This window comes from Varroa destructor, unplaced genomic scaffold (genome assembly GCF_002443255.2).
Source record: "Varroa destructor unplaced genomic scaffold, Vdes_3.0 BEIS01000001.1, whole genome shotgun sequence".
Taxonomy (NCBI): domain Eukaryota; kingdom Metazoa; phylum Arthropoda; class Arachnida; order Mesostigmata; family Varroidae; genus Varroa; species Varroa destructor.
The window spans coordinates 48,476,002-48,482,037 of record NW_019211454.1 but is presented as its reverse complement, the minus strand read 5'-3'; positions in this window follow the sequence as shown (position 1 = coordinate 48,482,037).

Here is a 6,036-nt window from a genome sequence, read left to right as displayed (position 1 = left end):
GGATGCACTGTCATTTTTTATTGGTAAAAAGTATATTTGTTGTAACTAGCGGGGAACAATTTTTGATGTACGGCCAGTGTCCAGAACAAATTGCTTAATAACAGTAGTTTCCTTCGGCAAATATAGATCGTGGCCGAAGCACGAAACGTTACATAACCACCTCTACTCTCTAGAGCTCAAAAAATTTCGATAGTGACAAATCGGTTGTCAAGGGCATCTAGAAAATCCCGATACAACCGATAGTCTGACTAGATACTGAAATAACTAATGGAGTTCACGTTAACGTAATGAAGTAACTAGCCTCATTGTAACTGTATAATATTCCGGGTTCCCAAACCTTGCTCGAGGTGGCATCGTATCGTTTGCTCCTTCTATTGCATCCTATTTCGCCTGCGATAATCCAGTCGAAGAAATCATGCTGGATTTAGCATTATGACAGTGAAAGGGAGCCGGTAGGCACATATTATAGGTTAACATTGAAGGCGATAACTATTGGCTGTAGGTCTGCTTATATATAGATAGATAGCGCGTAAATTTTACTTTGATCCTGTTATCTCGTTTGTCTAGTAGAGAACAATTAACACCAAAGATAATAGGGGGCAATGAATTGCTCGATACGCCTAAGATCGTTCGTGTACTTGTTCCTTACTTGTTATTATTGTATCTATACTATTGTAGCCGATAGTTACGCATGTGTAACACAACAGAAGCCCACATCTAATCGCAAAAGCGTCAACATAACGAATACAATCAAAAGCTTAAAACAATCGCTTATTGGTTCAAGTGTTTACAAACGAGTACGTACAACTATCCATAGTACAGATATGCTTCTCAGTCAATCCACGGTCGACAAGTACTAGTACCTTGGAAGCAATGCTTAGTGGCAATACTCACTGGGAAAATTTCCCAATTTATCTAGTGATCTCAATGGTTTACGAGAACAATCTATCGGAGCCCTCCGCTAGTGCTACATCGGTGCTAATGTACAAAATAAAAAGGCTTAAAATTTTATTTACCTCCAATTTCAAAAATGTGTCGGACTATACTAACCGCACATGCTTTAATTATTCAGATTACAAGTGCGTTCTACCGAAGAAATATTCGCCATACTAAGCACACTTGTCGTCCTCTTTTCGGCCTTTAGGACAGTTTTTCTTAGCTCCATTCTGGCCTTTCTTAGACTGTCCCAATCGTCTTAGACGTGTTCGAAGTTAGGAGAAGTAAAAGAAGAAGTCACAATGTTAAATGCAGTAAATGAAAATTTGACTCTGGCGATAGCCTTTACTAGTTTGAACAAGTAGTATGCATTTGTAGATCTTGTCAGCAAAGAGGTAAAGCTACGTGTTCCATACATGACAAGCACTTTCTAACCCCCATAAAGACAAAGCTGGCGGTATCTCTGCTACAGCTTTGTCAGAAGCAGACCGACCTCCTCAACAGCTTCCTAGCGATGATTATAGCCTCGCAACCGTATAAAAAATTGGTCGACTCTCTCTCAAGATCATTCGTTTGTTAAGATGTTTTCTTTACGAAACAACCTAACAAATCATATCTAATAATAAGATAAAGATCAGCGTAATCGAGGACGATGTTTAAAGCGTGCTCGATGATTTACAAATAAGAGAAGGTCCTCGTGGAAGCTTAGAATTTCTCATCTATGCTTGAACTATTTTACGGCCACAGATTATGCTGTAACAGAACCACAATGAGCAGACCTCTCAAACAGAAATTTGCCATTATTTGACCATTATTTTCTAGTTTGTTTTGCTAGTTCTGGTTTTTGGACCTGCCAACAAGGTAGATAGCTCGTGAGTCAATAACGACCCAGCTATTTCCTGTTTATCCACGTAACTGGGCATTACCAGTAAACATTGCGCTATTAAATACAGCTACGAGTCACTTTGTTCTCCAAATTACGTTTTCATATCGAGATGAAATTACCCTCATTATAAATAGAAACTCTGTCACAAGTGCTATATTCACCGAATATCAGCATTCGATCTACGACGAGAAGAACCCCTGATTAACACGTATAAGGACAGATTATCGATGTCGATTCCAGTTGGGCTGGGTCGCTAATTACGGTACTACAGAAGCGAACAAAACCCATGGAATTACGCGTGCTATATTTGAGCAGACAAATGTAAGCCTGACTATGTGACTGCTGCGCAAAAAGCGAACATATCGGCTTTTCAAAGTGATGATAAGGTACATTGCCGATTATGATAAACGCTGATTAGCTTATGATTACTATCATCTTGTAAAAACTAAACTTTTTTTTGAGTTCGGGTACGTTTAGTAATTACATTGAGAGAGAATGAGCATGAGACGCATTGAAGCATGCACTCTCAAGTTTTAAACACTTGACTTTTTTAGCAAATCGGTTCCCGGACATAATTCATAACAGCATAAACGATAAAAGTTAGTCGGCAACAGGGAAACCAAAAGAATGTAATGATAGCTTGGAGACTAAAGTAGGGTTGTCTCTTAGGCAAGTCTGGTCAGCGATGTGCCTCTCGAGATGAATGACGACCTCTGACTTCGGACTAACCGTCCAGTAACGTATTTTAAGGTTGAGCCTTACACGAACTTTGCGACGGCATACCGAGCGCAAGTGGATATAGTTCCCATTACGCTCTAGGTATATGTTGTTCAGACACAACTTTGATAAATACTGCACATCGAGACTACAAAAATATACAAGGATTAGCTACCGAGCTTATGACACTTTCAACAATAACGAGGGCAATGTACGGCCGAACGGTTTATATGACGATAACGACGATTGCGTTCATCTTCCAAGCGTTCGGCACGCTGTTTCGTGTGTACTTCTTCGACTCGTCGGCTTGTTGGATTATCGTGTGCAATCTCGCCAGCGGCCTTACTGGCAGATTGATGTTTTCAGTATCGGGGTCTTTTTCTACCTCGTGGCTGTGAGCACGACAAAGAATTGTCCGACGCGTTTTGCGGCACTCGGAATGATTACCATGCTAGCCACAATTAGCGACTCACCTTTGAAAGGCTTTAGTGGCGATCAAATTTGATTCTGTCCTGTACACCTTGACCATGATAGTCGGTCCGTTTTTGGTATCGTTCATCTTTTGCAAAGTTCTAAATAACACTGATCGTCTATCGTAAGCCACGACCTATGGCAAAATTGCCCGAGTCGTTTGCCCCTTGGAAAGGACTCACCACAGTGTTCAAGCGCTATCGCGAAAAGGATAACAAATAGGCGAGCCCGGGCCTTATGCTGATTTCACTTAGTATGACACCGCTAATCCCCCCTGCATCACTAATTGCTTAAAACGCTATCGCTGGAATCTTGATATATGCGCGTAATTGAGAGTCTCGAAAATTGTCAGCTTGTTTTTGTACTGTGCACTATGAGTCATCTCGCAAACGCTACAGACAAAACTAGGCTGCTTGTAGTTTCCTGCGCCATTGCGGCTGTCTTGGCGACAGCAGGATAGTCAGTATACATTTACCTGTCGGCCTACTTAACCTACGACAAGACTGGTAAAGTATTCGTGCCTATTTCACTCATTGAATGGAGCACTCCGATATTAGGAGAAACATCCTTCAGCTGGATTTACGGCGATAGCAACTGGCATCGTCTAATTTTGTGGTTCCAGCGTTCATTTTTGTACTCCTAATAACTGACGTCGTGATACTCATATAGGGAACGCCTCTGATGATGCAGCGCCGGGAACGCCTGATGTTATCCCGGTGGACTGATCAAAAATAGTAGATAAACTAAAAAAACGTCCTTGTTTGATAGGTATGTAATGGAGCCTGAGCCACTAGTGAGATTGTAACAAGATGGACGTATAGAAAGCAATATTTGTAAGCGACCGAGCAACACTTGGAACAGGTGTAATGATGGTAGCAACTATCGTTCTCTCGAATACCAACATGGATTGTTGCGTTATTATGAGAACTGTAAATCATTTACTTTAAGTACAGGATATAATATATCCGATGAGTCATATTCGCAATGCTTCTATGCATATAGCTTACACAAATGGGCTATGAAATCACTCGAGGTTGGCTCAAGAACGTATTCCTTGTTATGGTCTATATGCTGAGCGGAATTTATGAAGTTCATTGGACGAAGAAACAAATGTGACCTAGGTAGTATTCAAATAAAGGAAATTGTTATAAAATGTCCTCATTACTAAGTAAATGTTCACCTCGTTCCCAAACAGTGTCCCTCACTTAATAGGTAGATACATTATAGGTATATCAAGTATTTTTTGCTATTTGACAGCTAATCAGGCAATACTAGAATACAATCTAGTCTCTCTATAAAGTATTTAAATATAATGAACGTTTCGATTTTTCGTGTTAATTCCGCTTAGCTTTTTTTTTTTATCACCCGTATGCCAATCTAAAACCCACAAAGGACACTATTGCGATAATCAATGTATAAACAAAATAATGTTAGGTTTAAATTTAGATTGTTTACTATTGGTTTAAATGATGAATAAATATTTAGAGTAAATTATTATTATTATTAAATATATTTTTTCTTATATTATTATTTTTTCAGACAAAAAGCATTCTGAAAACGATGTAATGATATTAGTCAAGGTGTTGACGCGAGTTATGGTAACTTGGTCTTGCTTAGACAGCATTGATCATAATTAACAATATATCACTAAGTGTGAATCTCTATAATCTTTTGTCTTCGCAATAGTTCATTTCAGATAACGTCAGTTTATTTTCTGTTCTTTCATGAGAAATGGGATTTAAGAACCTTCATTTCTCATAGGTGGCCTGTAGAGGCAAGACAAATAAAGATGAGGACTATGATCTGGCAAATATGTGAGAGTACCGAACATTTCCGATAAGCAGAGCGTTTTACGTTAACTATAATGTAACATAAAATATAAAAAATGTATTAAAATGTATACTTCTGCCTATTTTGGAAATCTAAAACAATACATATTCAACTTCATCCCGCCGTACGGGGCAAGGCAAGTTTAAGGTTTAACATATTATACATGCCAATACGGCTAAACAACGAGTTCCTTAACGTCATATTAAATAATAACAACAACAGCGTATTTCAAACGTGTTCGTCGATAAATGCAGTTCGCAAAATGTTAGAGCACTCTTAGCAGTGAAAAAAAACGTACTTCTTTTTGAACGATCGTCATTACTATCAATGCAAGAACCTAAACGTTAGTTTTTTTTCTATTTTACTACCATAAGACGTTTTTCGAGAAAGATCCAACATTTTATATATATAATGTGGTATATATATATATACATATGTATATATATGTAGAAGTAGAGAATGCCTATATATATACAGGCATTCTCTACAAGAAGTAATCAAAGTTCGAGTTTTACGAGTTTGCTTAACCGTAAGCAGTCTTGACGACTCATATGTTCATTATTGACAATATTATGAAAATATTATTAATAGGTAAGTGTTAGTAGAGTCAAAATTATTATATTTGTCATACAAAAGCTTCCTCTTGGTGCTACATGTGTATGAGGCGAAGAATAACTATTATCAGTTCAGATTATATCAGAGATAATCACTAAATATATATGATATAATTAGTACCTATAATATAAAACTAGTGAGGGGTCTAATCGAAACTTCACCCTTTCGCCAACCTACATGTATTTCATATGATATGACAGAGTCGCCTTGTTCCATATTGGTGCAAATGAACATTGCATCGCTGGGTTGCTTTAGCTATGTAAATTAGCTTAGGATGTATCATGCATCTACTTCTAAAACTCCGCAGAACTATAAATGTTTCAAAGCAAGCCATTTTACACAACGAGTTGAAAAGTCAACTATACCTTATTATTATTTTGATCAGTCGGCAAATGCCCTAAGCTGAAAAAACTGGCTAGACGACGAAAGTTTTTCTCCTCAACTGACAACTTATCTTATTTTCCAGTACTTTTTAGTATCGTGTCCTGTCTTTTTAAAACTTCCCTAGCTACCATCTTCCGTATCACTGCTTCTCCATTCACTTACATATAACGAAGCCCATAAATATTAGTGCATAATTC